Source organism: Peromyscus maniculatus, chromosome 11, assembly GCF_049852395.1.
Source record: "Peromyscus maniculatus bairdii isolate BWxNUB_F1_BW_parent chromosome 11, HU_Pman_BW_mat_3.1, whole genome shotgun sequence".
Classification (NCBI taxonomy): domain Eukaryota; kingdom Metazoa; phylum Chordata; class Mammalia; order Rodentia; family Cricetidae; genus Peromyscus; species Peromyscus maniculatus.
In genome coordinates this window covers 26,796,625-26,824,194 of record NC_134862.1, presented here as the reverse complement: position 1 = coordinate 26,824,194, position 27,570 = coordinate 26,796,625, and the positions used below count along the sequence as shown (strand labels likewise).

Below are 27,570 nucleotides of genomic sequence, written 5' to 3'. Positions count from 1 at the left end.
ATCTCTGTAAGTTCATGACCAGCCTGGTCTACAGTGTGAGAAAGGCACCCAAAACTACATAGAGAAATCCTGTCTCAAAAAAGAAGAAGAAGGAGAAGGAGAAGGAGGAGGAGGAGGAGGAGGAGGAGGAGGAGGAGGAGAAGGAGAAGAAGAAGAAGAAGAAGAAGGAGGAGGAGGAGGAGGAGGAGGAGGAGGAGGAGGAGGAGGAGGAGGAAGAAGAAGAAGAAGAAGAAGAAGAAGAAGAAGAAGAAGAAGAAGCCTCTGTATGATTTATTTGGGAGCTAGGTGGCAGACCCCCCCCCCCCCACACACACACCAAAAAAAAAAAAAAAGAATAAAAACAAACAACAACTGGCAGGCACCTATTGTTTGTTTCTTTTTTGGGGGGTGTGTTGTGTGGTTTTTGTTTTTGTTTTTGTTTTTCCCACAGTATTTGGTCTCCATTTAAGAGTAAAGATTTTGTATCAGTCAGCTAAAGTTGTAAAATAATCTACTTAAAATATGTTATACTATTAAAAATCAATTTTTCAGGCTTTTGACAACTATTTCTTGAAGCATTGATAGCCTTGAGTAACACTGTAGTGATAATTAGTTGTCTGAGTTTATAATGTATACAAATGTACTCTCATGAAAATATCTCCACATATATGCATATATATTGACACATATTTAACATAACCAGGATAATACTATGTTTTCTACAATTACATGCTTTTGACTATTATTTCTTTGGTGCTTTTAGTTCATAATAACTACCCATATTTTAATTACTTAGGTTCACATCTGGTCTTCTCAGCTACTAGTTTTTTAATTTGGGTCTGAGGATTTAAGTTCAGAAATATTAACAAGCCCACTTTTAAAAATTGTGAAAAATGGGTATGACAAAATTACATGGCACTTACCATATAAATTCTTTGTATAGAGCTTGACACACAATGTACTTTCAGTAAGTTTTAATAATAATGCTGAGGTCAGTGCCCAGGACTATCAACTGTGAGGAATTACTGTGGCCCTAGCCATTTAAGTCCTTTGCATTTTATCTCCTCAGGTTTCTGGAAGACACGTTGTATTATGTGAAGGCATTGACATCTACACTGGCAATAGCTGTAGTCTCTCTATTAGGTCTGTAGAAGCTCTGTGTTAGGGAGTGCTTATTGTCTTTTATTTCTTGGCTTTTTAAAATTCTTAAGATCTGCTTCTTAAATCTTTTTCAGAATGTATTGATTTGTTTGTTTGGGTGGGAATGGATCACACTGGCACTAGGAAGAAAAATTATACCTTCCAATGATTTTCCCTTTATATGTATATATTTAATAACCACAGAGTTTTGTTTTTTCTGTTTACTACTTTTGCCCAGCCTGCGATAGAAGGAACACATTAAGCATGGTAGCCAAGTGTTTCAAGTATAAACTACACCCAATTCCTACTACATAGATTTCTTGGTTTGTTTCTTTATTTTGTGTTTTTTTATTATTGCATATGTTTATAAGTAATTCATTTTTATTCCAAGAGGAATTCACTAGTTGGTAATTAACCTTCTTAGACTTTTAAGAAGAAAAGAGTAGTTTGTTTTCATTTCTATCCTATTCTGCTGATTTAAAGAAACTTTACCTTATTTTTTTTTTGATTCTAGAAACCTGTATTATGAGTTTGATGTCAGTCCAATTTGCCATCCTGAAATGTTAGGAATAAAAAATTCTTCTGTAGTCCCTTGCTGTATGTCATGTCATAGCTAACCCACCACTGGGCTCCTGCTTCTTGCAAGGACTCTGCAGACAGCTCATATATTTTTTTTTACAGATTTCTCACCCACACAGAGGACCAGAGAATCTGCAGTTCAGGATGCTTTGCCAGTTATTCAACTCTACCAGTGTTTAGTTGCCAGAAAGCTCTTTTTTTTTGCTGCTTCTTTTACTCATTTGATGGCAATGTTCCTAGATTTTCAGCACTGCACTAAATTTATTTCATTCAATGGGTATTTGGCAATAAAAAAGAAGCAGTCTCACACTTTCCAGCAAATACTTCCAATTTCCATATTCTAAATAATGAAGGGAGTATTAACACAGAAACAAATCTTGGAATGACTAATGTTTTAAGAAAGACCTTCTCTACTACATCCAGGACACAACTGGATAAAATATGCACATATAATACACAAGATTAAGAAAGTTTTGTACAGTGAGACAAAGGTGAAAAAGTTTAATAAACAAAAATAAAAACAAAAAAATCTCAGATAATAAAAACATGTAGAAACATGGATAAATCTTAATGGTAATTTTCTAATTTCAAACAAGGGAATAATGGTAATAAACCTTCCATATTTGAAATCATAATTAAGAAAACTTAGAACTTATCGAAAGAATTGAAAGAGATGATTCCATTGCTAATTGAAATGCCATGGGTGAGATGGCTCAGCTGATGAAAGAACCAACACAAATCCCAGGGCCTGAGTTCAGGCCCCAGAGGTGTCCATGAAAGGTATGGTAGGAATCTTACTCTCAGTCTCTGGTTTGCTTTGCACTTCATGAAGTTATCAGTTTACTCTATCACATACTTCTTGCATGATATGCTGTCCTTGCCAGAGTTCCAGAGTAGGAACTGACCAGTTTTAGACTGGAACTTCCAGTAGTACCAGAAGCCAAAACAAATATTTTCTCTTGTATCAGTTATTTATCTCTGGTAATTTGTTTTCATCGCATAAGCAGATCAACTTAGGGTATAATTTTGCCACCTGATATCTATCCTTGATCTTTCTGGTACATTATCTATCTCACTATACATTTTATTTTTCTCATTAGACTTTTGTTTTTTTATTCTATGATTTTCATGGATGGAAGAATGAGAGTCAAAGTCTACAATCTTATGTTTCAAATGAATGAATAAATAAATAGTAAATCAGAAACACACAGAAATAAAAATAACAAAATAGCTTTCAATATCTTCAATAGAAGCGGGTGTATTGATTTAGTTGTGAAATCTTTAAATGGCCAAAGTGCAGAACAAAAGAAAATGAGCATCTGTTTATAATCACAAATTCACTGTAATACTAAACAGACTTCTAAGCAATTTTTAGCATGGAAAAACAACAGCTGCATAAAGCGTTAGTGTGAGAATGTTTATAATGACCCTAAGCCTTCTGACATTAATAAAACTCCCAAGCCCAACTAGCTCATTGCTTGCTCCTTTTTCCATTGAACAGATTTGGGAAAGCAATCTTCATGTTAACATTTTAAAACAAAATACAGAACTGTGTGCAGCAAGATTGGTCTTAAATATTTTAATTTAATTTTGATACAGTATATCTAACAAAAGTGGAAATATGATCAACTTTGTTCCTTTCATTTTTTATTTCAAGTCATTTTGCAGGAGAAAAATATTTGGCAGGACTGGAAGTCTATGCTTTGGGACTCTTTTTATAAAACAAAGAGAGAAAGAAAAACATTAATCACCTGGAATAAAGAATGTGCTAATTGCACTTATGCAGAGCTTTGTTTTTAACAAAATGTATGTGTGTGTATGTATGTGTGTGTGTGTGTGTGTGTGTGTTGATGTGGTTTATGTGTATGTGGTATGTGTGTATGTGTACATTTTTATACGTATGATGTGTGAATGTGTTTATATGAGTGTAAGTATGGGTGCATGGGTATGTATGGTGTGCATGTGATGAGTATATGATATTTGTGGATATGCATGTACATGTTTATGCATATATATGTATATATATATATTATGTATGTGGTATATGTAGTATGTGTGTGCATGTGTTTGCATTTATGTGGTGTGTGTGCACAGTGTTTGAGTGTCTGGTATGTATGTATTTTTGTTTATTTTGTGCATGTGTATATGTATGTGTAGGGTGATACACAAATAGGAAACAATCATTTTTAACTGTCAATAGAATTTCTCTGGCATTGCTCTACTAAAGGCACAAAGCACAATGCTATGTAAATCCTGCCATCTTCATTAGTTTTCTGAACTAACAGTGGCTTCTAGTACCTAACATCACTATACCTCAAGTGGCCATGTGGCTCGTGACTGCCTGGAAGGCCTTCAGTTAAGATATGTGATCTCCCATCCTCATGTAGATGTAACACAAGTTGCTAAACAGTCTTATTAATTAAAAAAAAATCCAGAACCAGGTATTGGAGTGAAAGCTGAAAGATCTGAGAAACAGAAAGAAGCCTGCCATGTTCTTATGACCAGAAAATCCTCAGTCAAGAGAGAGCTACTTCCTGTGTACTCATACCATATATGCCTTTCTGTGATCTGCCATCTTACTTACTTTCTCTGCACAGCTTCATCACTTCCTCTTTCTGCCCAGTTCTATAATTTCCTGTCTGTCTGTACAGACCTCCAGACGTCTATGGTTAACTAGTGCTGGGATTAAAGGTGTGTGTCACCATGCCTGGCTCTCTTCTCAGTATGGCCTTGAACTGGATGGATCTCTGCCTCCTGAATGCTAGGATTAAAGGCATGTGCTACCACTGCCTAACTGCAATATTTAATATAGTGGCTGGATTTTTTCTCTGATCCCCAGATAAGCTTTATTGGGGTGTATTGGTGGAATTTTTAAGGCCACTCCATGTAGTTAAAAGGGAGGTTTATTTAGTGGCGTAACTTACAAATGAAGGAATAGGTAGGTTGCAGGGTCTGGGAAAGACATAGCGCAGACTGGCAGTGTTCTCTGGAGAACTCTGCTCGGTCTGCCTCTAGCATCCAGGGTCCAGGAACCAAGAGAGGCAGCGCATCTGGATCTCGAGTCTTCAGGGTCCTCTCTTGGCCCCGCCTTGTAGGCGTGACAGTTACTGAAGCCTCAATGGGGGTTAGAACTTCCAGATCAAAGCTGGAATTGCTACCCACTACATCGACCCCCTTTGTCTAAATAAGAAGGAAGACTATATACAAAGGAATGGTTATCAAATATTGTCCAGGAATAATAAGGGATAATGACCTAGATAAAATGGAACTACAACCAATGCAAACAATATCAAGCAAGAAATACATACTAAAATCCAAAGAAGTCTAGAGAGTAGGTAAATGACATGTTACAGACATTCTAAAAGGTGTCCTATCCTAAAGAACCAGAATCTAATACTTAATATGTTCTATCTAAGATAATATCTATATCTATATCTATCTATATCTATCATCTATCCATCTACTATATCTATATCAATATCTATATATATACACCTATATATATATATAGATATAGATATAGATATGGAAGATATATATGGAAGAAATGGAAGATAGATGCAAGCAACATTCAGGAATCCTGCAAAAGTAGACCAAGACAGCTGGCAGCCTAGAGAGTTGCCTAATGTTATTCAGCATTTTTGGTGCATTCAAATTGGCAAAAGGCCTAGAGTATCTGACAGACCATTTTCAGAAGCAGGAATTCTGAAAGACCATCTTACCCTGTTGTGGCAGAGTTCAGAATTCACTTTTCCTTGTGTCCCGCTTGTCCAGAAGGACAGCACTCGTATTGTCAGCAGTTGAGGCAAGGGCAGTTCTTTGTCCAATAGGCCCTTTTGTGCCAAGAAGACAAACTTCCAAATGGAAATGTCTTAGAAGCCCAACATTCTCTCGGGATCAAATTGGTGCTGCCAGGAGCAATTGTGTCTCACGTCAACAGAATTCTAAGTTATTTATATGCCATATCCTCTAGGTCTATGAAGTGTTTGAAGATTACCTGTCCATCCAACCTATGTATCTGTAAATCTGGATAACCTAACTAACATAACTATAGAGATGGCAAGCATAGGTGACTATAAATCTGTAAGTTTTATCTACTAAAATAACCTAAGGACTAAGGCCTCATGTAAACAAGATAAACAGTCTATAAGCAAATGTACAGTAAAGGACAATGACTTCAAAACTGTGACAATACACAAGATATCTATAACAGAGGTAGGAATGTATAGTGCAATATGCAATATGACAATAATCTTAAATATATATCAATATACTGAATATACTAAACAGAAGTAGAACATACATACAGTATGACAGATATAAATTTACATTTGTATCAATATACAAATATTTCAAATAAGAGTAGAAATATATGTACATTATAACAAATATAGTTCTGTATTTGTATCAATATACAAATTATCTTAAACAGGAAAATAAAAATAGTTTACATTTGTATAAACATATAAGAATCCATAACAGTGCAAATTATCTAAGGCTGCTATTTTACTAAATTTGTTTACTAGTATATACAATAATCTATCCATAATATCTTATACCTATCCATTCCATTTTTATCTTTTTTTTGAGACAATTTTTTTAAGGTGAATACTGAGTTTAATATTTTTTCCACCCCCAACCCTATAACCATCATCCATAACCCTGAGGAATATGAAACCTTAGGGAGAAGGGGCATTAATTTTCTTAGAATTGCTTCCTGCTGTTTAGGGGGTGATGGTATCTCTTTTGGGTACTGTGAGAAAGCTCAGATAGTTAAATCTCAATTAGACTAACTGTAGATTCCACAGCAAGTTTTAGAGTAATGGGTAAGATTGTCTGAAATTCTGGCAAGAAGTGTAGTATGATGATGATTACCATGGCATCATTCTGGATAAGGTAGAGTTGTTGTTGGGGCCCCATTTGTGTTGGGGTGCACAAATAAAATATTATCACATTTCCTCTTTTTTGTCTAAAATTAAAAAGTTATAACTAATGTAAGAAAAACTATATACAATAAGTACAATAACTTTATACAATATATGCAGGCAATAAATACATCAATAATGTCTAGTCCATTTGCATTTGACAAATGCTGTGAAAATATTCCATTATCTATTTTATTTTGGTGAGTCCAAAGGATTGTATCCAATTTACTTTCTATCGTAACTTGTATTACCAACCAAAAGCTCTTAATGTCATTCAAACTTATACACTTTATACCACTTCAGTGAGTTTCTGTTCTGAATTTGTTAACAAGGAAACTTGTTAACTATAATTATCTAATTGTCAACTCCCTCAGAGACTCAAGAAAGAAATATTATTACTTAGTAAAACAGGAAGTGCAAACAAATGACTTCCAAAAAATGTGAGGAATGACAGAAACAGCCAACTGCCTGGACAGTCACACGAGATTTCTCTGCAATGTTGCGACACCTATCTTTGGCCTAAAGGCCTAGCATTTCTGACAGACTGAAGCAGGATTTTCTAAAGTGCCTTCCTACTTTGTCTTGGCAAGGATCAGCAATCCTTTCTTTTGTGTCCTGCTTGTCCATTTTGGACAGCATATTGTCTTCAGTCAAGGTGGGGTACTTTCGTGCCCAGTGACTAACCTTTGCCACAATGAAAGTAAACTACATAAGGAGTTTGTTCAATGTCCATCATCTTCTTTGAAGTAGATTGGTGCTGCCAGGAGCAGACATGTCTCATAGTCATAAAAAAAAAAAGAAAAAAAATCTGTCATTAAAACATCTTAAATGACATATTCTGCAGATCTCTGAAGTATCTTAAAATGACCTGTATATCTAAAATATATGTCTGCTTGACCATGAAAACATACCTAATATGACTACAAGTTCAACTGTAATAACTAGCTACTAATCTGCATTTCTTTATTATCCTAAATAGTTGGTAATATCTTTCAAGGACTAGAAAATTCAATATATTATTAAATGAACTGTATAGGTACAATGCCTTGAGCAAGATTAGAAATATATATATATATATATATATATATATATATATATATATATATATAGTATTTTCTAACAAAATCAATCTCAAATTTGCATCAACATAAAAAATTGTGTATAATATACAAGAATCCAATCCAATGTAAAATATTGAAAACTAGTAGTTGCTGTCTAAAAGTAAATTCAATAATCTACCTTTTTATCTTATCATATCCATATTCTCTCTTTTTTTCAAGAATAGATTCAATAAACTATGCTTTATTCTATAATTTCTATATCTTTTTTTCAAGATTTATTTATTTATTATGTGTTCAGTGTTCTGCTTGTGTGTATCCCTTCAGGCCAGAAGAGGGAGCCAGATCTCATTATATATGGCTGTGAGCCACCATGTGGTTGCTGGGAATTGAACTCAGAACCTCTGGAAGAGCAGCCAGTGCTCTTAACTGCTGAGCCATCTCTCCAGACCTCTATATCTTTTTTTTAAGAGTAGATTCAATAATCTACCTCTTATCTATATCTTCTTATTTTCAAACAAGAACCCTGAAACTAATTTCCTTTGTTTAACTTTTTCTGTGACCACTAACAATAATTTGTAACCAACCATCAAAAACAATGACAATTATCCATATTCAATTGAATGACCAAAAGCCACCCTCCCCACCTCTTAGGAATGTTGGCATTTGTGTTCTTAAAATTACTTCCTGCTGTCTGGGGGTGAAGGCATCTTTAGGGGATCCTGAAAAGAAAAATTTTGGATTAATTGTCAAGTCCTGGGAAAGGTAGCTTTTTCATTTGTTGTCCAGTCTCTGCATAATGTGAAAATGAAGGGCCTTACTCAAGTAGTCTTTGAGGCTGGATCATCTCAGCTAGCTATCTCGAAATTGTCCTGAGCATTTTGTAGTCCAAAGCCAATCTCTTAGTAGTATTTGTCAGCTTAGCGGTATTATCATCATCCTGATGGAACACTGTTTTGTGGCCCCATCATCTTTTTGGATATTTCAAATTTGCAGTTAGGCTTGCTCATGGTTACCTGCAGAAAAATGCTAGAGACTCAAATATGAAAACATGTACAGTCAACTAGATGAAGCCTTTTTTCTAGAATTAGTTAGTACTCTATATGACCATTAATAGCATAATAGCATGACAAAAGTTTATATATATATATATATATATGTATGTATATATATATATATATGTGTGTGTGTGTGTGTGTGTGTTTGATATAAAATTCATACCTTAAGAAAAGTTTCAAAAAGTCAAAATAAAACCAAAGAATTATGAGATTAGTAGCAATAGAGTAGTCCCTTAATTTTGGTTTTCTTCTATCCCATATCAGATGGCTCTTCTGATATGATACAGAGATGTTGGATTTTCCTTTTAACAAGCATGCTTGGGTTTAAAGAAGGAAAGAGCCATTCTCCAACTCCAAAGGCAACTTTAATTTTTAATTGAACTGGGACTACATAAACATCATTTGTATTATGTGTCCTTAGAGAACAGCAGACACAAACATTTAGGAAGACTCATGAAATTTTATTCTGTTAGATATATGATATATCAATAGGCCAATTTACTCTTTTTCTTGGGACATTATTTTTTCTAGATGATTTGTCCTTTTTTTAAAAAAGGTCTCATTTGTTTAGTGTTCTTCAGATTCCTTAGCCTTCATTCTCCTGAAAGACAATAATAAAAACCCTTCCCTTATACTAACTTTGGGGAGGTTCCCTTTTGGCAAGTTATATCTGATTACATGAAAAGCATTTGTTAGTCATATAAATTAGTTTAAATGCTATGCTGTTTGGTGAACCATCACCTATTCTAATCAAGAGGTCTCTCTTGCTCAAATCAAATCATTATCAGTTTTGATGGTATTCATAGCATTTCCTTCTCTATAGACACAAAAGCAAAACCTCATCCCCAATGTAATTTGTATCATGGTTTCCATTCTGATGCAGACTGATTTAATTCAATAGTTTTTTTCTATTATCCAAAGTCTCTCCGGCTGTTGTTCCTTTCTCATTAGTATTGAGAAAATTCAAAGTTAATAAGGCATAATGTAATCTATTTCTGGGTTTTTTTTCATCCCATTCTGTTTATTTAACCATTACCATCAATATTGCTATGGTGATAGTAATTGAATTGTACAGTACATCACATTGAATAACACTATTGTTAAATGTCATGTTACCCACAGGAACATATAGCTGTAAAAGCAAAAATACTGACTTTAATTCTCAATCTGTGGTCTTTACTCCTACTACATACCACATAAAGTGAAGCCAATCAAGAAATGCATACTATAGTAGTAATCATAAGAAGTTCCAAAAAAAGTTGAACTTTTGGGGCAACAAAATTAATAAAATTTATAGCAGAAATTATAAATCATAATGCAACAATTAAAAAAGTAACAAAATTATAAGTAATAATGATCAGTCTATAATACTATGAGCTACAAAGCAAAATTATATTTTAAATTAACACCCAATTCAAATTAGGTTACAGATTCTGTCAGTACCATCATGAAGTTTGCCATATATTTGAATTAATGTCATTCCAAATTTGTTATTTTTTTTAAATGTCTGTACCAGTTCTGCCAGAAGGACCTTCTGGAAAATTTACTATTATAAGAATACTATTTTAAACTAAGCCAATTGATTCCACATGCTCCAAGAAAATTATCCACTAACAAATGCCAATGCCTAGAAATTATTGTTAGCATATCTGCATTTCTTGAAAAATGTTCCAAGATAATTCATAGTCTAGAATATCCTTAAATTTACCTTCACTGGTTAGTTTATGAATCTCTCACTTTCGAATAAGAAGACATGCCATGGAAATATTTCTATCATATTTTCTGCATGGGGGGGTAGGGAGATTGTATTTAATTGAACCAAATATCACCATAGGGTGTCATTTAAAACAAAGGTAACATGGACAATGGTTTCCAGTTTAAAAAAAAACAACACAAAACTCCTAATCATAGCATGCCATCTTCCCCTCTGTGATGGTTAATCTTGACTGTTAACTTGATGCACCTGGGAAGAGAGAATCTTGCTTGAAGAATTGCCTTCATCAAATGGGTCTATATGAGTGTCTGCAGAGCATTTTTTTTTATTGATAATTGTTAAAGAAGGAATGGTCTAGCCTTCTGCAGACTGTGCCTACCCTGGGCCAGTGGTTCTATGTAATATGAGTAAGTTAGGTGAATGTGAGCCAGGAAGCAACACAGCAAGCAGCATTCCTCTAATTTCTGCCTCCATGTTCCTGCCTTGAGTTTTCTGAATGACAGACTATAGCCCATAAGCCATGTCCACCCTTTACTACTGTTGTTGTTTCTGGTCAGTGTGTTTAACACAGCAACAGAAAGTAGATGAAGATGCCCCTCTCTTATGCATGACTCTCCTGAGATCTTTTTTTGTCATTGTCCAAGTTTCCTGATCTGATTGCAAGGATTCCTGGGTAATGTTTTGTGTTTTAGTACATTGTAAAGATTTGTTTCCATTGAGATGATGAGGCTGCTTCTGGACAGACCAGCTTGACACACATCTGTTCCTACATTGTCCTCTCTTTTAGTCTATTAATGAGTTAATTTTTCTCTTTGTCTTTAAGAACATGTTCAAACCATTTCAAATCATGCCTGTGCCAAATAATTCTTTCCAAAATTAAGCATGGCTTAACTTAAAATTCATAGATTTTTTCACATATGTTGCATTGATTTTTCCCCTTATTGATATTTTACTTTTTCATGTATCTTTTCTGAGATGTGTGTTTTTTCAACATATTACTATGGAAGAAATAATCATTTCCAGTCTAATGATTTGTCTCCAATTTTCATTCAATATATTAATGACTCAAACGACACTTTATTTTTAATTTTTTTTTAATTTTGGTTTTTCGAGATAGGGTTTCTCTGTGTAGCTCTGGAGCCTGTCCTGGAATTTGCTCTGTAGATCAGGCTGGCCTGGAACTCCTAAAGATCCACCTGGCTCTGCCTCCCAAGTACTGGGATTAAAGGCATGTGCTACCACTGCCCCCAGACCCCATGTGAATAGGAAGAACCATAGAAGTCCCCAGAAATCCACAAAGACACCTCCACTATAGACTACTGGCAATGGTCCAGAGAGTGCCTGAAATGACCTACTTTGGTGATTGGATGGCTGAACACCTAAACTCTTATCCAGTGACTGGTGGAAGCAGATGCAGAGATCCACGGCCTAACCCCAGATGGAGCTCCAGGAATCCAACTGGCAAGAGAGAGGAGGGATGATATGAGCAAACAATTCCAAGACCATGATTGGAAAAAGCACAGGGACAAATAGCCAAACCAGCGGAAACACATGAACTGTGAGCCAATAGCTGAGGATCCCCCATGAAACTAGACAAGGCCCTCTGGATAAGTGAGACAGTTGATAAGCCTGAACTGTTTAGGACGCCCCAGGCAGTGGGACCGGAACCTGTCCTTGGTGCTTGAGCTGGCTTTTTGGAACCTAGTGCCTACCCTGAGATACTTTGCTCAGCCTTGGTCCAGGGAGGAGAGGACTGGACCTGCCTCAACCTAATCTACCAGGCTGGGCTGAATCCCCAGGGGGATCTTGCCTTGGAGGAGGTGGGAATGGGGGGTGGTTTGGGGCAAAGGCTAGTGGGTGGGAGGAGGGAGGACAGGGGAATCCATGGCTAGTATGTAAAATTAAATTAATTATAAAATAAAATTATTTATTTAAAAATATATTACTCTATCTATAGCATCACACCCTTTTATTTACTAAACTCCATCCAGATTTACAGTTGATTTAATGAAGATAAAGTCTTACATTTTCTCCTTAAGACTTTTGAACATGTGTTATGTGGTGATATATTGTTTGTGCTGTAATGTGGTAATATTTTATTTGTATGTTAATAAATAAAATTTTTTGGGAGATCAGAGCAAATAGCAAGCCATTAGCACAAAATTCAGGCAGTGGTAGAACATGCCCTTAATTTGATCACTTGGCAGGCAGGGTCTTTGTGTATACTGGCCATACTAGGGAACAGAGCCAAGTGTGATGACATACACCTTTAATCCCAGTACCAACCATAGAGACCTGGAGGTCTGTACAGACAGGCAGTGACAAGGAAGTGAGGTAGCTGGGCTAAGAGCCAATGAGAGGGCAGAACAGCAAGAAAATAAAGGCATGGGTAGACAGGAAGTAGCTCACTTTTGGGAGTTGCAAAGCTGGTGAGGTAAGGTTGGTTGGTGGCTGTCACTATTTCCCTGATCTATAAGGCTTTCATCCCTATATTTGGCTCCATGTTTTTTATTTAATACAAGCATTTAAAAATTCATCTACATCTGGCACCCAACATTTGTCATATGAATTAGCAAAAAAGTTACTTGCCTGTGGCCTTGTGGGTTCCAGCTCAGACCCAAGCTATTCTCAGCCAGTTGTGGTGGTGTATGCTGGTAGGATTTGCTGAAGGAGGCAAAGGCAGGAGGATCCCAAGTTTGAGGCCAGCCTAGGAGGCTTGCTGAGGAGAAGCTGAGGCCATGGCTGATTTTCAAACAGTGGCAGTGGGACCATGGATGGGGTGATTGGTGCTCTGAGTTTCCAGCTGATTCTCATCAAGTTGATGGTGGCAACAATGCTGTTACCATGGATGAAAGATTTGCTGCTGCTTGTTCAGAGAACAATTGCCAGGACCGTCATGTTACAAGGAAGCATTGGCGAAGGTCAGTTTGGAGAAGGTGCTGTGAAGATATTCTTTTGTAGGGAAGAATATTCATGGTTCTGAGAGGCAGACATTAATCAGACTGTGATTGCTCCAAACCACAGAGGAAATATAAATAAATAAATAAATAAATAAATAAATAAATAAATAAATAAAATTTCTGCAGGGAACCATGACCATGCCTAACAGCAAATTTGAAATCTACAAAAGGGTGATGGGACCCCACAACAATTCATGATACCACACAGACTGTGATAAACCCATTAACCTGATTAATACCACCCAAAGATCTGCTTTGGACTACCAACTGCTCAGCCCAATTTCAAGATGGCTAGCTGAGATGATCCAGCCTCACAGACTACTTGAACAAGGACTTGAGATAAGCCTTACACTTTTGCATTATGTAGAGACTAGACAACAAATGATACAGCTAACTCTCTCAGGACATGACAATTAACCAAAAATTTTTTTTCAGGACTCCCAAAAGATGCCTTCACCCCAAAACAGCAGAAGTAATTTTAAGAACATGATGCCCATGTTCCCAAGAGGTGAGATGGGTAGTTTTTGGTCATTTGAGTTATGGATATTCTCATTGTTTATGGTGGTTACAAGTTAATTGTTAATAGTAAAAAAATAAATAAACAAAGGAGATTAGATTCAGTGTTATTGTTTTAAAAAAAGAGAAAAAGAGAGGATATAGATAAGAGGTAGATTATTGAAACTACTCTGAAAAGAAAAGAAGGGAAGATATAGAAATAATAAGATAAAAGCTAGATTTTTTTAAAGGGGATATAGAAATGGTAAGATAGAAGGTAGACTTTAGAATCTACTCAGAAAAGAAAAAAGGGATAATATAAATATGATATGGATATGGATATGATAATATGGATATGATAAAATATGAATCTACTTCTAAAAAGGAACTACTTGCTTTAAACAGGTTAAGAAATTAAATAATTTCTCAAATGCAAATGGACTAGAAATTGTTGATGTATTTATTGCTTGTATATATTGTATATAGTTATTGTACTTACTGTATATAGTTTTTCTTATATTAGTTATAACTTTTTATTGTTTATTTTTATTAGACAAAAAGGGGGAAATGTGATTTTTTATTTGTGCTGAAATGTGGTGATTTTTTATTTGTGCTGAAATGTGGTGATATTTTATTTGTATGTTAATAAAAAGTTTGCCTGGAGATCAGAGGAAATAGCAAACCATTAACACAAAAGTCATTTAGTGACAGCACACGCATTTGATCCTAACCTTCTGGAGGCAGAGATCCATCCAGTTTAAAGCCACACTGGAAACTGCCAAGCATGTTGACACACACTTTTAATCTCAGGAAGTGATGGCAGGAAGCAGAAAGGTATGTAAGGCCCGAGGACCAGGAACTAGCCTTGTTAATCTTTTAGGCTTTTAGCAGCAGTTCAGCTGAGATCCATTCTGAGGAGGACACAGAGGCTTCCAGTTTGAGGAAACAAGTTTAGCTGAGGAATTGAAAGGTGAGGTCGGCTGTAGCTTGTTCTGTTTCTCTGATCTTTTAGCGTTCACCCCAATACCTGGCTCCAGGTTTATGTTTATTAATAAGACCTTTTAAGATTCATGTTACCGTGTTATATATTGTATATAAAGATATATACATATATTCTCATATTTAAATTATTATTTACCTATGATAATAGAGTTACCGTAGAGCTTTACCTGGCACATCTACATTTAGCTAACTATTAACATTTTGAACTGAAATTCCAGAATAATAAGACTACAGTTTGGCATGAGAAAATGTTATCTAAAGATAAAGAAAAACTTCAACAAGCACCTTCTAAAGTGTGTGCAGGACATGTATATTCTTAATTGCTTTGGAATCTGTTACTATGAGGCACTTGTTTTTGTAATTGACACCTTACACTTGACAGGTGTTACTGGCTTGTATGAACCTCATCACCCTCAAAGAGAAGAGCAGAAAGCAATGGAGTCTCTGCCCAAACTTTCTTGCATAAGATTACAGTCTTATAATGACTTCAAGGGAAAATTGGTTCTTTTATCAAATAAGAAAGCATGGCTTACAACATTGGCTTTCAAATAGAATTTTATCAAGTCCTGGAATTTCAGGCTTTCTCTCTTTTTCTTTCTTTCTTTCTTTCTTTCTTTCTTTCTTTCTTTCTTTCTTTCTTTCTTTCTTTCTTTCTTTCTTCTCTCTCTCTCTCTCTCTCTCTCTCTCTCTCTCTCTCTCTCTCTCTCTCTCTTGTTCTTTCTTTCTTTCTGTTTGTTTATTGGTTTTTTAAGACAGGGTTTCTCTGTGTAGCCCTGGCTGTCCTAAAACATACCAGACTGGCCTCAATCTCTGGAGTTTCATTTTTTATCTCAGTTTCAGATGAGTATGTTAACTGGAAGAATGCTTATCTTAGAACAATTCTGCTTTCATATTCGTGTGTGTTTATTTGTATTAGTATTTGATGTATAATTTAGTTAAACAGCCAGGTGTTTCTAAGATGAACACTGATAAAGGATTGGAAGACAGGAAAAATATGGAAATATGAGAAGCAAGAAGAGGGCCCTCATCAAGGAATCTGGTCAGAGCTTCTTGCCAGCAAATAAGAAAGAATGCTGTAAAAATATAAACCTGTGGTTGTCTAGGAATCTCACCAGAAACTCCTACTGCAGGAAACAACATGACTTAAATGTCTTGTGTAACCCTTGTGGCTTTGTATTTGTCTTATCAGATTCTAATTTCACCCAAGGCACTGCCAGAGCCACCCTCTAACCTCACTTTTCAAAGAAAATAAAGTGGGGAAACTATAGCTAGAATCTTTGAGTTGTAACTGGAGAGTTACCAAAATGGTATATGTAGCTAATTCTAAAACACTTAAATTCTTTCTTGAAGAAGCTATAGCTATCATTGGATATGGATTACTTTTTATGATTCTTTCTTTTCCTAACCTTGATGCTTAAGGTCTATATTTAAAAAAAATCTGAGCAAAATCTTCAACTCTGCTTCGTACTGGTTGGTTCTAAAATTCATTTCTTTATACTAAGTCATGGATCTGAGATTAGCAGGAGTGGATGGTCCTAAAAGTATGAAAGGTCATCTCAAGGTTCTCAGGGTGGCGTTGCAGAGCAGTGTCTATGTCACCTCACCATATGCATACACTACTGCTTTATAATAAACAATCCCTAATGTCTTTCACAAATTTAATCTAGCCTTAATCAAACATTTTCATCCATTTAATGACATGTTTTTTATTTTATTCCATTCTTTTCTTAAATTTATTTTAATTAATTAATTGATTAATTAATTAGTTTCCCAGCCCAATCACAGTTTCCTTCCCACACTCCTCTTCCCACCTCCCTCTTCCCCCATCCACTATGCTTCATTTCATTTCAGAAAAGGGCAGGCCACCCATGTATATTAGCCAGCCATAGTTTATCAAGTTCAAGTAAGATACCTCCTCTCTTATTGAGGCTGGACAAGGCAACATAGTAGGAGGAAAGGGTACCAAAAGCAGGTAACAGAGGCAGAGACAGCCCCTGCTCCCACTGTTATGAGTCCCACAAAAAAAAAGTTATACAACTGTAACATATGTGCAGAAGGCATAGGTCAGTCCCCATGCAAGCTCTCAGATTGGTGGTTCATTCTCTGTGAGCGTCTATGAGTCCAAGTGAGTTGATTGTGTGTTTTTCTGGTGGTGTCCTTGGCCCCTCTGGCTCTCACAATCCTTCCTCCTGGTCTTCTACTGGATTCCCTGAGCTCTTCCTAATGTCTGGTTGTAGGTCTGTGCATCTATTTCTATCAGTTCCTGCATGAAGCCTCCCTGATGGGAATTGGGCAATTGAGTACAGTAGAATATCATTAGCAATCACTTCATTGATCTTTTTTTTTTTGTTTTGCCACTCATGTTTGGGTCTATCCTGGAATGCTAGACTATCCAGCCTCTGGGTCCTGGCCCTCCAGAAAATGCCAGGGTTGGGCTCCCTCTTTATGGTATGGGTCTCAAGCTGTTCCAGTCATTGGTTGGCCGTTCCCATAACTTCTATTCCTCCTTTACCTCACCACATCTTGTAAGCATGGCAAATTTTAGGACAAAGATTATGTGGCTGGGTTGGAGTTCCAATCCCTCCATGGGAAGTCTTTCTTGGTTAAAGGAGATGGCTTATTTAGGCTCCATATCCCCCATTGTTAGGAGTCTTAGCTAGTGTCACCCTCATAGATTCCTGCAAGCTTCCATTGTTCTAAATTATCTATTTCATCCCAGAGATGTCCCAGATTCCGGTTGTCTTTCCCAGTACTCTCTTCCTTCACACTTCCCTCATCAGATCCATCCTCTTCCCATGCAACACCTACTCACAGAGACCCCTCCCTGTCATCCACAAGTGATGTCTATTCTATTTTTCCTTCATGGTAAAATTCATTTATCCCCACTTGAGCCCTCCTTGTTACTTGACTTCTTTAATTCTGTAGATTGTAGCACAGTTATCCTTTAGTTTATGGCTTATATCCACTTATAAGTGAATACATGACATGTTTTTCTTTCTGGGTCTTAGTTACCTCACTCAGGAAAATCTTTTCTAGTTCCATCCATTTGCAGGCAAATTTCATAATATCATTGCTTTTAGCACCTGAGTAATACTCCATTGTGTAAATGTACGACATTTTCTTTATCTATTCTTCAATTAACAGACATCTAGGTTGTTTCAAGTTTCTGGCTATTATGAATAAAGGTGCTGTGAACAGAATTAGGCAGCTTCCCTTGTGGGTATATGCCCAGGAGTTTTATAGCTGGGTCTTGAGGTAGGTAGATTGCCAATTTTCTGAGAAACCATCATATTGATATTCAAAGTGGCTATACACGTTTGTATACCCACCAGCAATGAAGCTCCACTTCCTCTCCAACATGATATGTCACTTGTGTTTTTTATCTTAGCCATTCTGACAAGTGGAATATCAGGGCCATTTTGATTTGTATTTCCCTAGTGGCTAAAGATGTTGACTATCTCTTTAAGTGCTTCTCGGACATTTGAGATTCCTCTGTTGAAAATTCTCTGTTTAGATCTGTACCCCATTTTTAATTGGATTATTTGGTTTGTTGCTTGTTGCTGGTGTTGTAGCTGGGTCTCATTGGACTTGACACCCAGGGGCAGGGGGTGAGAAGATTTGGAGGCAATGACCAATACTCCAGGAGACTGTATGCAAGCTCACTTATTAAACAAAATGCTGGAGTTTATATGTGGGGCTGTTGGAGGGATTTTGCTTCTAGCTGCCATGGTGTTTCTTGGTTGACTCTGGGTAGCACATCATCATTTTTCAAGTTGGAAAATGATGGAGCAGGTTTTCTCTGGCCATAATGCTCTCTGCACATGTCACAGCTCATTATTTGCTTAAGTCCAGGCCCAGTGCTTCGGCCCTACTCACCTCATATCACCATTGTTATTTTATTTTGTGGCTGCTAGTGGGAATTATAGTTCTTTGCTCTAATCTTCTTGTCCCAACTTCAGGGATGCCCCAGTATTTGGGCTGTGCCTGTCTTACGTTGGCCTGCCTAACAGGACTACCAGCCCTGGAAGATGGGTCCCTGAGAGAGCATTAGACAGAGGCATCAGACAGACACATTATGAATTTCTGTGAATCAGGCTCTTATTACTTCCTTAGCAAGTCCATGATCAGGGCATTCCAGAGTCATCAGCACTTGCAGGGTCATTTTGTTGATGTGTTGCTGCCAAGAAACAAGCTGGAGGAAACACTTAAATAACAGAACTAATAAGAGTAACATTTTCCCTATCATTCCCCATGCTATAATATCTGAAGGGTCAAGGATTGATTTTATGTGATCCCAAGTTTGAGTAAAGAATGTTGTAGACACCCCAGTGGACTCACACATGAGGAGTTCAGCCTTAAATTTCATTAGAGAGTTGTACCATAAGAACTTTTTGCTCAATGGTCCCAACATGATTTCCCTTAACCAACTACTGGCTTGTGTTATATTTGAGACCAGGAAAGGGGTTAAACAAAAGGAGGAGAATCAGGGATCACAGTTTCCTCTCATCAGCCATCTAAATGTGTGGATTTCTTCATCCAATAAATCTAGTTGTTGTTGTAAATTGAGTATAGCTGAATGGAAATGTGAATTAATTAGCTGTTGAGGACTTAATGCTTGGGCTGATTCTTCTACGGCTATATTAAGTGTAGAGGTGGTGGCTCCTATTTGAACCAGGGAGGCTGTGGCCACAGCCCCACCTGCCCCAGCAAGCAGAATAGCAGCCACTATGGCTGCCATTATTACAAAGTCTCTTTGTATTCTGATTTGTTTAATCAACTCTACCCTATGAAAATGTATTACATTGGTCAAAGATATCCAAAGAAAAGCTGGGAGATGCACCACTACTACCTATGAGGCCTCTTCAGGATTCCAGCAGGGTCCCAGTTTACAAAGGTCTTGAGTGCAATTCAGCATTGGCATGGAGGCATTGGTTAAGATAAAGAAAAGGGTGTTCTTTATGCATACAGGAGTGGCAGAAAGGGCAAAATGATTTCGCAAGATAACATTGAGATCATTTGTAACTCTGTCAGGAGCAGAGATGGCATGATAACATAAAATGGTATAATTTCCACTGAAATAAGTGGAAACAGCAAGGGCCTTAAATCCATGCAGGCATGGGAGCCACATAGAAACCAGACCCCAAACACAGTTCTGGCCTTTTCTGCTCATCTAATGGAGTAACCATCAGTAGCTTTTGTTGTGCTGCAGTTCATAGATCACGAAACCTCACTGTCCTCTGGTGTCTGGTTCACAAGTCCCATGTTAGCCCTGCTGTAAAGGGGACAGGATACAAAATCAGGAAGGCAATGACCCCAGTTAATAGGTATTTCAATATTGGTGTTATATTCCCCCAAATTTAAACAAAAGGAATAAAATTGTTGCTGAATGCCTTCAGTGATTTTTTCCCTTTTTCCTCAATAGTGGGGCCCATTACTTTGATACCCTGCATAAATCTGGTCTGTTTTCCAATTACCCCTTGTTGTCCCTTAAAATCTCCTGTAAAGTTACAAGATGAGTTGCTAAACATTCTTATTAATAAAAAATCCAGAGCCAGATATAAAGGTGAAGAACTGCGATGTCAGAGGAATAGAACAATACACAGCTAACCTTACCTCACCAACTCCTCAGGTTTCAAAGAGACCTACTTCCTGTATACTCATGCCTATATGCCTTTCTATCCATGCCATCTCAATTCCTCCCTCTGCCTAGCTACATCACTTCCTCTTCCTGCCTATCTCTATTACTTCCTGTCTGTCTGTACAGACCTCCAGACTTTCATGGTTAACTAGTGTTGGAATTTAAGGCATGTGCCACCATGCTGGGCTCTGCACCCAATGTGGCCTTGAGCTCAGAGAGATCTGGATGGATCTTTCCCTCCTGGATGCTAGGATTAAAGGCATGTATCCTGACTTCTATATTTACTATAGTGACTGAATTTGTCCTATGATTCTTAGATAAGCTTTATTAGGGTGTACAATATATTGTGGAGCACAATATATCACCACATAATGTAAGAGGAGAAAGGGATTCACCCAGAAGCATTTACCCTGTGGTGTGCATCAAAGCACAGGATATCTGCTAAATCAAAGAATCGAAATGAATAGTTAAAAGAACCTCGAAACAGTGCATAAGAAAGGCCCAAGATTTTGTTAGTTGTATAAATTTCTGGGGAAAAGGGGGTGGTTACTGAAACAGGCATTGGGATAGGTGGGGCAGGAACAAATGCCCAAAGACCTTTGACCTGAACAATCATTGGTAGGATCAGCAACAGGACTGTCGGCAAAGTGAGAGGTCCTCCTTGAGATCTTCTTGTCTCTGATTGGCACCCATATTGGATTACCTTGACCCTATGGAAACACACAAGCATATCCTTGCCCATGTGTTAATAAGGGGGTAGGAGATTGCCAGAGATTAGATAGAGGATCTCTCCATCTGACTGGAAGGAATGGTGTTTCTCTGGGGAGAAAGGCCCAATGTTTATAGGCTGGGCTCAGTCCTTTACCATCAAAAAACAAGAAATTTCTCTTAAACAGAGCTGCCACCAGGGCCAAGTGTGAATTCCTCTTCAATTCCTTGGGTATTTTTTGTAAATCATTCTTTAGTGAGCACTTTGTTCTTTCTGAAATTGCTTGTCCTTGAGGGTTATATGGAATACCTGTGGTGTGCTCTATTTTCCATTCCCTAAGTAAATTCTTAAACTGTTGAAAGGTCTATGCTGGACCATTATCTGTTTTTATGCTCCAAGGCACTCCCATGACCATCATCATGGTCTTTAATGCCTTGATTGCCTGGGAGGCCTTTTCCCCAGTCAGTGCTATGGCAAAGGTAAATGAGGAATATGTATCCACTATTACATGTATATATTTTAAGTTCCCGAAGGGGTTGTGATGAATAATATCCATTTTCCAGAGAACATTGGGCATTAGGCCCCTGAGGATAACTCCCCATCTATTTAGTGGTTCCAGAGGTACTAGGGGGGGTACAAGTTGTGAAAGTCCAGGCAAGGTGTTTGCATTGTGCTACAGATAAATCAGGCAACAGCCTATACAGGTTATGAGGAGACAAGTGAAACTGTTAATGGAGAAATCTAGCTTGTTCCAATAAGGGCAGGCTTACAGTCATGATGAGCTTGTCAACCCTATTATTGCCTGAAGCAAGCATTCATGGCAGCCCCAAATGAGATTGGATATAGGTTATATACCAGGGATGTCTCCTATGTTCTAGCATGGCTTATTATGCTTTCATGGTCATTGAAATGGGATCTCTAAGAGTTTATAGTTTAGCAAAGAACAACAGCTTGCATTCCTGGGTCATGTATCGACTGCCTGAAAAAAATGTTTATGGGCACTGACCGGCTCAAATTCAGGACCTTAAAGATGGCCAGGAGTTCTCCCATTGGGATGGAGCCTGGGTGGAGATGGATATGAGTTATTTCTTTGCTATTGGGCATTGTGATTATTAGGCCAAAATTTGTTGTATTGGCATCTGTAAAGTTTATAGCTGCTTGAGAAAGAGGGACATTTGAGGGGTTAGCAAGCAGGCATGGAGTTAACTCGAGGAGTGGAAGGCTGACAAATGTTTATCTTAGGGAAAGTGGTTATCCAAGATCCATGAAAAATCCATCATCATTTTTTGGAAGGGAAGAGAGTCTACCCATAAAGGCAGTGTATTTTGGAGGGAGAAAGGGGGGATAATCTTGTCTGGTTGGTGGCCTATGATTCTCCTAGAAGTTGCTCTTGCTTTAATGCCTATCTGAAAGGTAATATCAAACTTCAAAGTGATACAGGGTATCACAGAATATGATAGATGTATCCAGATTAGGGGGTCTGATTGACACAGTGCTTCTTGTATGCCGCCCTTAGTCCAGAGGACTAGAGCTGTCAGAGGAATATTTGGATCATATCTCCTCAGGGAGGCATTATAGGCAACTTCACTAGCCCTCTTTAAGAGATCTCTGGCCCCCTCTGTCAACCATATTTTTGCAGAGGGGGAGGAATGCCCACCGACAAGGGAAAACAGTTGTCTCAAGTCTTCATTGGGAATTGGGGGAAATTGTTTGAGCCAATTAATGGTGCCAGAGTTCCTGAAGGTCTGTAAGGGAGAAGAACATCTCATATTAGTACAGAGGGGTTGGGTGGCTTGGCCAATTTGGTAACCCAAGAAGGCAAATGGGGGTAAGCCATTGTATCTTTTCCAGGGCCACCTTGAGGGGAAGGGCTCCTAAGTCCTCAAGGAGCTGGGAAATAACTCCTAAAGTCTCTGTCTGCTCAAGTGGACCAACAGGATATCATCCATATAGTGAATCATAATACCTCACCAGTGACCTTAGCTAAGGCCTGTTGAATGTACAACTGGCAGATGATTGGACTATATTTCATAACCTGTTGCAACACCTTCCAATGATAAAGGGAAGCAGGTTTTGAACATTGGGCTCTCAGACAGTGAATATGAAGCCAGTAATATTGAGAAAAAAAAAACTATCTTTAATATCTATTACAAGAATAATAGAGAGCTAAAGGGGACAGAAATTGGAAAGGAAGAAGTCATACTTTCACTATTTGTAGATGATATGATATTATAAATTAGTGACCCCTAAAATTCTACCAAGGAACTCCTACAGCTGATAAACACCTTCAGTAAAATGGCAGGATACAAGATTAACTCAAAAAAATCAGTAGCTCTCATATATACAAAGGACAAATGGGCTGAGAAAGAAATCAGAGAAACATTACCTTTTACAATAGTCACAAATAATATAAAATATCTTGGCATAAATCTAACTAAGCAAGTGAAAGACTTGTATGGCATGAAGTTTAAGTCTCTGAAGAAAGAAATTGAAGAAGACATCAGAAAATGGAAAGATCTCACATGATCATGGATAGGAAGGATTAAAGTAGTAAAATAGCAATTTTAACAAAAGCAATCTACAGATACAATGCAATCCCAATCAAAATCCCAACACAATTCTTCACAGATCTGGAAAGAAAAATACTCAACTTCATATGGAAAAACAAAACTCAGGATAGCTGAAACAATCCTGTATAATAAAGCAACCTCTGGAGGCATCACCATCCCTGATCTAGCTCTATAGAGCTATAGTAATAAAAACATCTTGGAATTGCCAAAAAAAACTGACATGTGGACCAAGGGAGTTGAATTGAAGACCCTGATATTAATCTACACACCTATGAACACATTTTTGACAAAGAAGCCAAAACTGTATAATGGAAAAAAGAAAGCATCTTCAACAAATGGTGCTGGCATAACTGGATGTCAACATGCAAAAGATTGCAAAAAGATCCATCTCTGTCACCATGCACAAAACTTAAGTCCAAGTGCATCAAAGACCTCAAGATAAATCCAGTTACATTGAACCTGACAGAAGAGAAAGTAGGAAGTAGTCTTGAACACATTGGCACAGGAGACTATTACTTAAATATAACACCAGTAACACAGACACAGAGGGCAACAATTAATAAATGGGACCTCCTGAATCTCAGAAGCTTCTGTAAGGCAAAGGACATGGTAGAAAAGACAAAACAGCAGCATACAGAATGGGAAAGATCTTCACCAACCCCACATCTGACAGAGGGCTGACCTCCAAAATATATAAAAAATTCAAGAAACTAGATATCAAAACACTAAACAACCCAATTAAAAGTGGGCTACAGAGCTAAACAGAGAATTCTCAGCAGAAGAATCTCAAGTGGCCAAAAGACATTTGGGCTGGGGGGAAGCGGAGGGGGGTAGGAAGGGAGAGAACGAGGGAATCCGTGGCTGTTATGTAGAACTGAATAGTATTGTAAAATAAAATAAAATAAAAAAAAAAAGAAATTGCTCAACATCCTTAATCATCAGGGAAATGCAAACAAAATGACAATGAGATACCACCTGTCAGAATGGCTAAGATCAAATATACTGATAACAGCTTATGTTGGAGAGGATGTGGAGCCAGGGGAATACTCCTCCACTGTTGGTGGGAGTGTAAACTGGTACAGCCACTTTGGAAATCAGTATGGCAGTTTCTCAGAAAATTGGAACTCAATCTTCCTCAAGACCCAGCTATACCACTCTTGGGCATATACCCAAGGAATGCTCAATCATACCACAAGAGCACTTGCTTAACTATGTTAGTAGCAGCATTATTCATAATAACCAGAACCTGGAAATAACCTAGATGCCCCTCAATTGAAGAATGGATAAAGAAAATGTGGTATATATACACAATGGAGTACTACTTAGCAGTAAAAAACAATGATATCATAAAATTTGCAGGCAAATGGATGAAATTTGAAAATGTCATTCTGAATTAGGTAATCCAGACTCAGAAGGACAAACATGGTATGTACTCACTAATAAGTGGATACTAGATGTAAACTAAAGGATAACCAGACTACAACCAACAGATCCAGAAAAGCTAGCTAACAAGAAGGACTCTAAGAGGTACGTATGGATCACCCTGGGAAGGATAAATAGATGAGATCTCCATGAGTAAACTGGGAATGGGGGTGGGGAACTGAAGGGTAGGGAATGGGGGATGAGAACATAAGGGAACAGAATGGTCAAGCTGGAACAGGGACAGAGTAGAAGAGTGATGAAAGAGATACCATGATAGAGGGAGACATCATGAAGATAGGGAGAAACAGGGTTTTAGGATAGTTCCCAGGAATCCAAAAGGATGACCCCAGCTTAGACTACTAGCAATAGTGGTGAGAGTGCCTAAACTGGCTTACCCCAGTAATCAGATTGGTGAATACCCTAACTGTCATCATAGAACCTTGTCGCGTCTGCCTCGACCAGTAAGGAAGATGCAACACCAGGCTCTTCTCCAAGCAGTTTATTCAGGAACCTTGAAACAATCTTCTGACTTCTGACCCCGGGGAAAGCCAACCCACAACCTAAATAGCTTCTGGGCAGCCAACCCCAATCTGCCACGTGGGTACTGCAGATAGGTCCAGGTACGCAGAAGCAAGCCAAATTCTCAGCCTTAGCCAAATAAGGAGTTGTTTATCACAGAGAGCACTCACCGTCGGGAGGGTGGAAGGCAGAAGCCAGCACCATCTTTGAGGCACGGCTACACGCAGCTCTCTACAGAGCCTTTATCCAGTAACTGAATGAAGCCGATGTAGAGATCCACAGCCAAGCACCAGGCCAACCTCCAGGAGTACAGTTGAAGAGAAGAAGGAGTCAATGAGCAAGGGACATCAAGATCATGATGAGGAATCTCCAGAGACAACCAAACCAAATTAGTGGGAACTCATGTACTGTAGCCCAACAACTGTGGAGCCTCCATGGGACTGGACTAAGACTTCTGCATAAGTGTGACAGTTGTGTAGTTTGATCTGCTTAAGGGACCCCATGGCAGTAGGATCAGAATCCATCCCTGGTGCATGAACTGTCTTTTTGGAACGCACTTTGTCTTGGGACATCTTGCACAACCTTGATTCAGGGGAAGGGGCTTGGGCCTGCCTCTACAGAGTGTACCAGGCTCTGCTGACTCCCTATGGGAAGCCATATCTTGTTGCAGGAGGGAATGGGGTGTGGGCAGGGAGGGGAAAGGCTGGAAGGGCAGGAAGAGAGAAGAGAGGGTCTGTGGTTAGTATGTAAAATAAATAAAAAATTTTCCTTAATTAAAAAAATCAGTGTTCAACACCATATGACAAATAATTTATACTAAAATTGTACCTACATGAACAAACTTTTAAGTAATTTCTTTTCTGGCATGAGTCATAAAGACATGTTTCCAATTATAAAAATAAATCAAGAATCTCCCCAAGGACAATGTGAAGTGTGAAGTTTGCAATGATTCTGCATTTTTTTCTTTTCTAGTCTCATTTCACTCTATTGACTTTTAGATAAATAAAATTTTCTCATATAATACATACTTTTATGCACAGAGTTCTCTCTGTACTGCAGATAACTCTTCTATAAATTTTGAGATGTTATATTGTTTCTTATATAATTATTCCAAGTAACAGGCTTTGTGCAATTTTCATATGTCTTCTTTTTAATTGTTTGTTTTTATTTTGCATGTATGTTTCACTTGGATGTACATATGTGTTCCATGCATGAGACAGTGTTTGAGGAGGCCAAAAGAGGACATCAGAACCCCTGGAACCAAGCTGCAAATGGGTATTAGATATCAAGTGGGTACTGAGAATAGAACCCAGATCTTCTGCAGCAATACCAACAATAGTAAGCTATTTCTCCATACCCCTTTATATACTTTTATAAAATACTTTAACATTGTGTGCCACATTATCCTATCTTATCCATCCTTCTTTTCTTACTTCCTCTCCTGTTTCCTACTTTCATGACCTTCTTCTTTTATTTTATTTTACTGATTTGTATATTCCACCAATAGAGAAAACATGTGACATTTGTCTTTATCATTTTGGGTTATGAAAGGCAAATTTAAACAATTTAGAAATATGGGGTTCTAATATTAGTTTTTTGATAACTATCAAAGAGAATAAAAAAGGTGTTTTGTTAGTAGATAGTCCTATTTGGTAATTAATCAAAGGACAGCACTTGAACTGTATAATGGTGTTAAATAGCCCTACTAGATATCATAAGTGAGTAAATAAAAACCCCAGTCCCAGAAAGATGTTGCTTCCTTTGGAGTTGTTGTCCAATGAGGTATTACTGACTCCCCAAAC

The 27,570-nt window shown here is 37.7% G+C and overlaps 1 long non-coding RNA gene across 2 annotated transcripts in view; it reads left to right on the top strand.

The window, feature by feature from the left end:
- The window catches only part of LOC143267763 (uncharacterized), a 55,170-nt gene extending 28,071 nt beyond the window's left edge, over positions 1-27,099 (top strand). Inside the window, exons 4-5 of one of the 2 annotated variants that reach the window (XR_013043192.1) lie at positions 13,849-13,921; positions 26,989-27,099. This is a non-coding gene — a long non-coding RNA (uncharacterized LOC143267763). Of the gene's footprint in view, positions 1-13,848; positions 14,331-26,988 lie in introns of those variants that run through there. The other variant, XR_013043191.1, reaches the window with a different exon arrangement.
- The last annotated feature ends 471 nt before the right edge of the window (positions 27,100-27,570 follow it).